The sequence below is a fragment of the Nanorana parkeri genome, unplaced genomic scaffold (assembly GCF_000935625.1).
Source record: "Nanorana parkeri isolate BGI_ZX_2015 unplaced genomic scaffold, ASM93562v1 scaffold1629, whole genome shotgun sequence".
Taxonomy (NCBI): domain Eukaryota; kingdom Metazoa; phylum Chordata; class Amphibia; order Anura; family Dicroglossidae; genus Nanorana; species Nanorana parkeri.
In genome coordinates this window covers 223620-233177 of record NW_017307897.1, presented here as the reverse complement: position 1 = coordinate 233177, position 9558 = coordinate 223620, and the positions used below count along the sequence as shown (strand labels likewise).

The 9558-nt window shown below is 46.5% G+C and overlaps 1 protein-coding gene across 1 annotated transcript in view; it reads right to left on the bottom strand.

Annotated features, from left to right (window-relative positions):
- LOC108799089 (ecotropic viral integration site 5 protein homolog) overlaps positions 1-2495 on the bottom strand; it is a gene marked incomplete at its 3' end in the record, with an annotated part of 111929 nt that extends 109434 nt beyond the window's left edge. The window contains exon 1 of the mRNA XM_018570913.1: positions 2415-2495. The remainder of the gene's footprint in view (positions 1-2414) is intronic.
- Between the last annotated feature and the right edge of the window lie 7063 nt (positions 2496-9558).

The following is a 9558-nucleotide window of genomic DNA, read 5'->3' as shown; positions in this document are numbered from 1 at the left end:
CGGATGCCATAATTGTGTACCTAGTCTGGTAGTGTTGCGTCAGACTCCATCCAGATGGACCAAATTCTATCAAACTTTTGAGGACACCCTCTGCTAGCGTAAGTGGCTTTATGCAGTGGCAAAGCTGTGTTAACCAGTGTTTTCCAAGCCCCCAGACCAGGCGGTTCAGATTTCCTCCAGTGGAGGATAAGAAGCTTCCTGGCGTAAAATAACAGATATGTAAGTAGTGTGCGGGACGCCACCGAGGGTACAATATCGTCAATGAGTCCCAGTATACATATTTGGATATTTGCAGCAATGGGGATCTGCAATAACCCCGAGGCCACCTCCATTACTCCCCTCCAGTAGGTCTCGAGTCTAGGGCAGGACCACAACACATGCACCAGAGCAGCCGGCTCCCAGGGACTCCTCCAGCATCTAGAGGATTCCGTGGATCGCATAGTAGCAAGTCTGGCCGGCGTGTAGTAAGCGCGATGAACAATTTTAAATTGAATTAACCTATCCCGGTGCACATACATCTTTAGCCCCCCTTTCAAAGATACATTTGCTGCGTACTGATGGATCAATAAACAAACAGAGGCAAGGAGAAGCCCTTTGGATACACTGATTCTCTGGTACAGTCCATAATATGCTATTGGGGGTCAGACAGTGAACACATCCCTCAATTCCAGACAAAATAGCACATCGAGATAAATAGAAGTCTTCTGCATGTGTCAGTGCTGGGAGCTTGATTTAAGTGACAGCGGAAGGGGGACCCAGCGATAGCTAGTAAAAAGAGCCCCCCTCAGCACCAAATATTTTAGGTACAACTAAAAGGCAAAACTGGGCAGCTGCTGGAGAATGCGCCGTCCCTTGTGACCTGACACTCACATTCTCCCTGACTGAATGCGTTTGTGCTCACATATAGAGTAAGTAATGTGCAGGGGAACGCTTCCACAATCATGTAAGAGGTTGTACCATTTACTAATTACTGTAACAATACTACTTTAAAGATTATGATGAGGATACAGAGTTCAGACAGCCAGGCCCGAGCAGTATGGCATGAGGAAGTGGGACCATGCAAATCATGACTTTGAGAAAGTCTGTATTTTTATATTCCAAGGGCTGGCGGAGGCATTGGAAGCAACCAGTATGTTACTTTAGATGATAGCACATTATGGGGCCCGATTTACACCCCTGCTTTTCTAGATCAATGAATACAGTATTTTAAATGGGACCTGACATAACCCGAGCCTGCAATTGGGAACAGAGATAAGAATGGGACCTGGGATCATGATGGGACCTGGGATGATGATGATGAAGATCTGAGATGACAATGATAATGGGGACCCAAGATGACGATGGGGATGCAAGCTAATTAAAAAAAAAGCCCCCTCAGCACCAAATATTTAGGCACAACTAAAGGCAATACTGAGCAGCTGCTGGAGACGGCGGCCCAGACGATGATGATGGGGACCAGAGACGACAATAATGAGACCTGGGATCATGAAGGGCACCCTGCACAGCCCCGAAAATGCTTGTGCCGGAGTGACAAAATCTGTCAGTAAATGGACGGTCTCTGATTGCACAACTTACTTTGGTGTGCTGGTGACATCTTTATCAAGTCTTGACATTGGCGGAGCCACCCGTGGTCACTACAAGCATCCATCTGCATTACATTGGGGATATCCGGTAAGGAGTGCAGCAAGAAACCTCTTCATTGTACAATACGGACCAGAGATGACAATGGGGACCCAAAATGATGATGTGACTTGAGATGACAAAGGGAACTGGGAGCACAAGGGGATCTAGGACCACAACTGATTGGGTTCAGAGATAATGATGGAACCACAATGAGAAACTATGATATAGGACTTGGGACCACAATGGGGATCCGAAATGATGATCGGGACTTGAGACAAGAACTGGACCACAATGGGGAGCCTAGATGGTGATGGGACCACAATGGGGACCTGAGGCAACAATGGGCCCCGGGATCTCGATGGGTGCATGAGATGACAATGGGTGCCCGAGGGGGGATGGTGGAACCTGGGACAAGGATGGGATGGTATCACAGTCTGGGTACCAGAAGCTGGCAGTGCATACTGTAACTGAACTGTGCATGTCCAATCATACAGGTCCCCCAACCTGTGGAGTATGCTGAGAGCAATGCAGAAGGTGCTATAGAAGGACAAGGATTATCAGGTGCCGAGTACAGAGAACTGTCAGTGGGGGACACAGGAAGTTTTGGGGGGCTCCTCGGGCCCCATAGTTGACACGTCCTCCTGCCCACTGCTTGACAACAACCCCCATCCTCCGCCTCCCCCTCCTCTCCAGGAAGCCGATAATGAAGTCCGCTGACCATCAGCCAGCCTGCTGTATAGAGCGACCCCCTTCACCGTCACCCACACACTACGACCCCCTTCCCCGGGTACCTTGAAGCGCTTTCCCGGACCTCTCAAGCGAAGCTCGTCCTTCCCATCCAGCCCCGGTGACAGAGGTGTAGACACAGTCGCTCAGTAAAGGCCAGCAGCACCGGTGATCACCCCAAGCCGCACTCCCCGCCTCTCCCCACTGCGGCCGCCGCTGCTGCCACCATACACTAGGCGTGACGTCAGAGGGCGATCAGTGCGCAGGCGTGGATCCCTGGCTTTAACCCTGTCATTGCCGCACTCTCCGAGGATCTCCTACTCCAGCTGCCTGAGGGTCATACCCAGGCCGGGGTTACCTAGGGTAGTCCTATTAGGAGCAGGTCATGGCACCATCGGGAAGACGATTCTATTGACAATGATGTCATAATAATAATCTAAAACTGAGGAGCAACTTCGTGCTATCTGGTACTTTGACTGATGTCTGATCCAGCCTTGTTCTAAACCATGAACATGGGACTTTTCATGGACTGACACTGACAATCAGGATGTGGAACAACAGCTGTCCAAAAATGTACAAACAAAAGTTAATAGTGTACAGTAAATACAGAGTATGGAAGGATTAAAACCCCTGCAAGGGAAATTTTCCTTCACTTCCTGTCCCTAAGACACAATAGGAAGTAAGAAATCTCCTACAATGAAGGGATCCCCCCCTTTAAGACTTTGTCCCTGGAACATGTGTCCCCATCTGAAGATATACCCTTCTGGGGACAACTGTAACATTTCAGATTTCCCCTCACTGTCTGTCTCAGTGACAACGGTCACTCATATAGCAATGAATCTATCCCCATGGGACAGCAATCAATACTTCACAGAGGGTCTAACCCTTCTACCACTATCCAAAACTTAAAAAAAAAAAAAAATTTCCAAGAGATACACTTTATAGCTAAACCCCCAAAAAAACAAAAATGTTCTATATTACAGCTTGTCAGAAATTAGCTGCAGTGGCTGCATTCGAAGACTTTTTTAGGCTAAGAATATTTTCAGCAAATACAGAAAATATCCCCAGAATATTGTTTCAATAGAGAAGCGAAGGCTCAGTGCCTCTGTAAAGTTTTTTTTATTGCTGTCATTATCTGTTTTGGGGATTGGTGTCATGTAGGACAGGAAGTGAAGAAAACTCTCCCCAAGGGGTTGATTTATAAATGACCACCACTAGATGGAGCTCATGAGTATTTCCTATGCTCCTGGGCTCCATCTAGTGGCAGTAGTGCTGTGTGAACGGCATTCCCCCAGCTGTACACCGGGCAGAAGATTTATAAATCAGCCTTGATATGTTAGAGTTTGACAAGCCAGCTCTGCAGTGCTAGATGGCACTCAAAGAACCTCTCGCTGTTTGGCAGGCATCCACCAAATAAATATTCAGTTCTTTATCAGATTACCAGGTGACTGGCTGATTCTGAAATGGAAACAAAATCATGACTTTGTAATCAAGGACTTTTTTGTTTTACGTATTTTGTGTGAACTTTTCCTCTTCCTAAACATATTGGGGCTCACAATGACAGGCGTTCTATTCACATGCAGCGTTAGCTATTTGCGTTTGAATGGCAGTGTCTGACAAGAAAAGGCACACACATCTTATTGGGACCTGCTGCGTCCTGAGAAATGCAGCACAACGCACCCACTGAACTGCCATATGTACTGTTCAAATAAAGACAATGGGATTTGCTGACGTGCATTTGAAGTGGATCCAAACGCATGTCAAATGCAAGAAAACAATGCCTGCTGTCGTAAGCCATGAAAGCACACGAAAAGTGAAACAATATTCAAAATCGCTGGGAGGCAGAATTTTTGGCATAAGAAGCTCTACGTTTAGTTTAAGTGATTTTATTTTTATACCCTCCCCCCCACTTCCTAGTTTGTAAATGTAAAGTCTCTTCTGCCCAAAAAAGTCTTCCTCTCTTCCCCAACGATTTTTTATTCCCTCTCTCAGGATCTCTACGATGCCATGAATGGGCCTTATGCCAGAGATTATGTAGCTCCATCATCAGTGGCCACTCAATGGCCGAAAATGGTGCCTGAGAAGTGTCAGTGACGGAGATGGCGGAGGTGAAGGACAGAGCTGGGAACCAAAGATGGATCCAACAGCACTGGAGAATGGCACATGTGTAAGGTAAGTGCCATAATGTGCCAGCCCTTGTGAGATAACCTATCCTTTAAACCCCACCCTGGCTGCTTATTTACCTGCTGCAATGTTTACATTCTCCAGTTCAAGGGTGGCCAAACTCTGGCCCTCCAGCTGTTGTTGAACTACAAATCCCATGAGGCATTGCAAGATTCTCACAGCCAAAGGCATGGCTCCCAGAGACAGATGCATTATGAGATTTGTAGTTTCATCACAGCTGAAGAATCAGAGTTTGCCCACCTTTGCTCCAGCCGAAATCTTCCTCCCCACTTTCCAGGCTTGTGCAGTGAGCACTCATAGACTTGTATGTCTCCTGGTACATGTCTAGGAATGCTCACTGCCCAGGGTGCCATCTTTTCTGGGGAGGGGAGGGGGGCACTGTCCTCATCGTTTTTTCCTATCATTATCACTAAGTCTGAATTTTACTGGCCAGGTGACACCTCTATTCACTGTTCAGACATGAGGGGCATTTCAGAATGAGGATGTAAACATCAGAGTAGGCCTCAAGTACATTTATAGTTTATAGATTGGTCACAAACAATCCAGCCACTTAAAAAACCTTCTAATTCACGTAAACACACAAGGCTGTGCCCCATATGTGTGACTGACACCCCTTTTGTACAGTGTAGCAGCTGAAATAGTCAAGAAGGTTTTTTACTGTGAAATCAGACAGCTGATGGTGTCTGCCGAGTTCCGAGAGTAGCCATAGGCTTTCCAGTTTTAGATGACCCAGATTAGATTGTCAGGCTCAGGAGAGAAATATCCAATATGCATGGGAAGCATTAGGATTCTACTGAACTGGAAATTACTTAGCTATCTTAACCAATCCTTGTAGACAGTATAACTGCCCCATGCTACTTATGGGGGCCATTTTCAGGGTTGTAAGGAATCTAGTATTTTGCTCCCATTCTCCTAATAGGACCCATCAGGTGCTCAGAAACCCAATGGGGGGAATTGATCAAAACTGGAGCAGACAAAATCTGGAGCAGATTTGCACTGCAACAAATCAGCTTCTCTGTCTCATTTTCAAATCTTATGAGCAAACTCAAGAGAGAAGCTGGTTGGTTGCCATGGACAACTGCTCCAGATTCTATCTGCTCCAGTTTTGATAAATTCCTCCCAATGTATGTCAAATTAACGATGAAAGAAAAATGGATCTTCCATTCTCTGACCTGATTCAACACAATTTATTCTATTCTTATATTCTTAATATATAGTCTTCTCTGCAGCAGCAGGCACAAACGATGCCAGTTCCCACATGTTGTTATCTTTTAGATGCAGTCCTTAGTTATGAAGCAGCCCAACTGACAATCAGCAATACTAAACTGTCAGTATCTTCAGGCTTTGTCCATCCATTATGAAAACAATTTCCGGCTATCACAGCTAGGTTGATTATAATTGATTTAATGCATCGCTTTCAATAATGAGGTTGTGTTTTCTTTTAAGGCCAATCTCTGGGCAAACCAAAAAGCTGCCTGTGTAGTGGGGCTACCATGGCACTGCAAGGGTTAAGTGCTTGTTGTTGTCTAGGGGCGCAATATAAGCACTTTTAATTACCTGATCCCCGCTTCCCAGGTGGTCAGCACTCTCCTCTTCTCCCCTTCGCTCAGGCTGGTGAAATGTACAGTATTTCAGCATCCTCTCGTCTAAATGTGTCCATACACTGCACGATTCTCGTACGAGAATCGCGGGAAATCCCGCGATCGTACGAGAATTGTGCAGTGTATGGAAGGCGTGCGACCGTTTCTACCGTACGGTCGCACGTCTTCCATCAAACCAGCATGTTTGAAAACCCGCCGGGAATCGTACGATTCTCGGCGAGTTGGTGGCCTGCTGGTTCGACAACTGCCGAACGGGCCGGTGTGCGCACGCGCACACTGCCCGTTTGCAGTCAGCGTAAGCCCGCCCCTCATTACAGTCATCGCAAGCCCGCCCCTCAGGGGGCGTGGCTTGCGATGATCGAGAGTGCGATCTGCCTGTCCAAGATGGGCAGATCGTACGTTTTTTTAATCCCTTTACAACCATCGCAAGACTGAGGTCTTGCGATGGTTGTACAGTGTATGGCCACCTTAAGTCAAGTCTTTGGAATCTGCATTAGACGTGATGATTTCAGCGGTTCTTAGACCACTGGAGTGAAGGGGAGATAAGGCTGTGAGGACCGGTCTAGCAGCCTAGAGGGAGCTAGTAGGAGCGGGGATCAGGTGAGTGTGCTTTACTCCAGTCGCTTAGATAAAAACAAGCTGTTAAAGGAGAACAATTGGGTTAAGGCTTTTCCCCATAGTTCACCTTAGGGTAACAGGAGGACACAAACTAGCGTCCTCCCGTCAGTATACAGAGCCGCCTAGGCTCAGTATACTCCCGTCAGTATACTGAGCGTCCTCCCGTCAGTATACTGAGCGTCCTCCCGTCAGTATACTGAGACGCCGCAGTATACCGCGAGCTGCTGCTCGCGGTATACTGAGGCGCCGCAGCTGAAGCAGATCCCGACAATTGTGCTGGGATCCGCCCAGCTGCGTGACTGACAGCTGGCTCTGTCTATCTAGAGGCAGAGCCAGCTGTACCCGCCCCCCTCCCCCGTCCGTTCCGCCAGTCAGCGCTGGCGGATCGGAGCGAGGAGGGGGGAATCCAGCCCCTCCCCTGTTGCGGCTGAGAGCCGTGACAGGATCGAGAGGTGAGCGAACGCCGGTATGTGTTCGCTCACCTCCCGATCTACTGAGCGGACCTGTGACAGTCTCATTGTCACAGGTCGGCTAGTACTATGAGGTGACTGAAGGGCACTCACCTCATAGTTCTCCTTTAACCTTTGCAGGGGAGGCGGGGTAGTTTTTTGCTTCGACAGAGATGAGCATTAAGGTTTAATAGCCAGTCTCACCCCCAGGAAGGTTTTCCAGGAAGAGGAAAAGCATCACAGGAGGTTCCAGAATTATCATTCACAGGCAGATATCTTCATATAATGTATATGGTCTTTAGTGAGTAAACCATAGTCACAACTTAAAGTGACACGAAACGCAGGTGTTAAATATTAAAAATACATTTAAGTACCATAACTATTAACATAAATGTATCTTATTTATGTATCACTCGGCTGTAGATCCTCAAATCATCTCTGAATTTGTGCTGACACTGTCCTTCCTTCTGGAGGGTGGCTACTTTTGTTCCCCACGGTCCCTGTGTGTTGTAAAGTAGTCACCGCTCCAAGCTCTCTCCTGTGATAAACTATCATTTCAATACAAATTAGTAATCCAGACATCCCAACTCTCCTAAAATTACTCTTTCAGGTTGGGATCCCTGGTAAGCAAAACATGAGATTATAGCCCATGACGGGACTGAACTTGGAGCGATGGCTACTTTACAACACACACAGGGGCCATGGGGAACAAAAGTAGCCCCTTCCATAAGGTAGGACAGTGTCAGTATGATATCAGAGATGATTTGAGGACCTACAGCTGAGTGATACACAAATAAGATACATTTTTTGGTAATAATGAATACTTAAATGTATTATTAAGATTTAACTCGTGATTTTAGTGTTACTTTAATTTGTGATTAAGGTTCACCACTGATGGGCAAATATCTCCCACTGGCTGTGGGAGATACAAGCCTGCATGTCTTATATCTCTTAGCAGGGAACCCAGGGACGTAAACTGACCACGCCAGCACGAGCATGCTTCCGTTTTGAAAAAGGAACCAAAGGAAACCTACAGGATCACCATGCATGAAGTGATAAAAAACTGTGCAGGCTATTTGTTATTAGATACCATGTAAATATAACAGCAAATATAGAAAATCTTATGAATCTTATGTGGGTTAACATACACTTCACATCTAAAAGACATCTTCAGGAATCTCTGTGAACTGTTTTTTATTTTATTCTTTTTTATTGCAATTTATTTTTATGCAACAAAATAACAAGGCAGAGGATTGTCTGATATATGATTTTCCATTACAATTTAGTGCATGAGTTACCTGTGTTTTGTATTGAGTTACTTTTCTTAAAGCAGAACTGAACTTTTTTTTTCGTTTTAGATAGAGTAAGGGAGGGTTATAACCCCGTCAACCTTTTTGCCATCTGTAGCCCATTGGGGAGATTTCCATTCACTTCCTGTCCAATGGCAACAAGAGGAAGTGAGAGGAAATCCCTCCAAACAGCAGGAAATCGCTGGTGGTCAGCAGGGTCACCAGAACTAGTGCTCCCGTTAAAACATTTCCCACCTATTCCTGTTCTGAGGACAACACAAAATGTTTGGATTTTCTTCACTTTCAGAGATATCGATCACCAGGACAAATAGAGATGGTAAATCTCCCTAACGGAGACACAGACAGCAATAAAAACCTGACAGGTGTTCTAATTCCTCTCCACACTATCCAAAACAAACAAATACATTTTGGCTTCAGTTGCACTTTAATTAACAGCAGGGAAGCTCAGAGCCATCTATGGGTTCTGATTGTTGCTAAGTGGATGCTTACACATCAGTGGCGGACCTAAGGAACAAAGGGCCCTGGTGCAAGATTTTTTTTGCCCCACCCCCAAAAACACAAACCCCCCATTCCACAGCCCCTACAAGGCTACCGTGAGGTCCCCAGGAAGCTCAGGACCTCACAGTAACTGATTCTTTCGAAAAATGCCTCCTCCAATGATTGCGGACCTACCGCATAAGGCTGGGGTGGGTGGCAGAGTGCGCAGTTCGATACGGTCCCGGCCCCTCTCCCCCCGGCTTGTGCAGTAGTTACCCTGCTGGCGGCACCCACCCATAATGCAGCGCCTGGGGCACATGCCCCCCCTGCCCCCCTAGTTTCAGCCATGGGTATTAGTGCATCCATATTTACAGCAATGCAGAATGGCACAGGCTATAGAGGACTACACATCCCAGTAATACTTTATACAGCAATAGCATTGCTGTATATAGTACTGCTGAGATTTGTAGTCCTCTATAGAGGGTGCCATTCTGCTTTGCTGCAATGCAGAATGGCACCTGCTATAGAGCACTACTAATACCAGCAGTATTTTATACATGTCCATCAGTT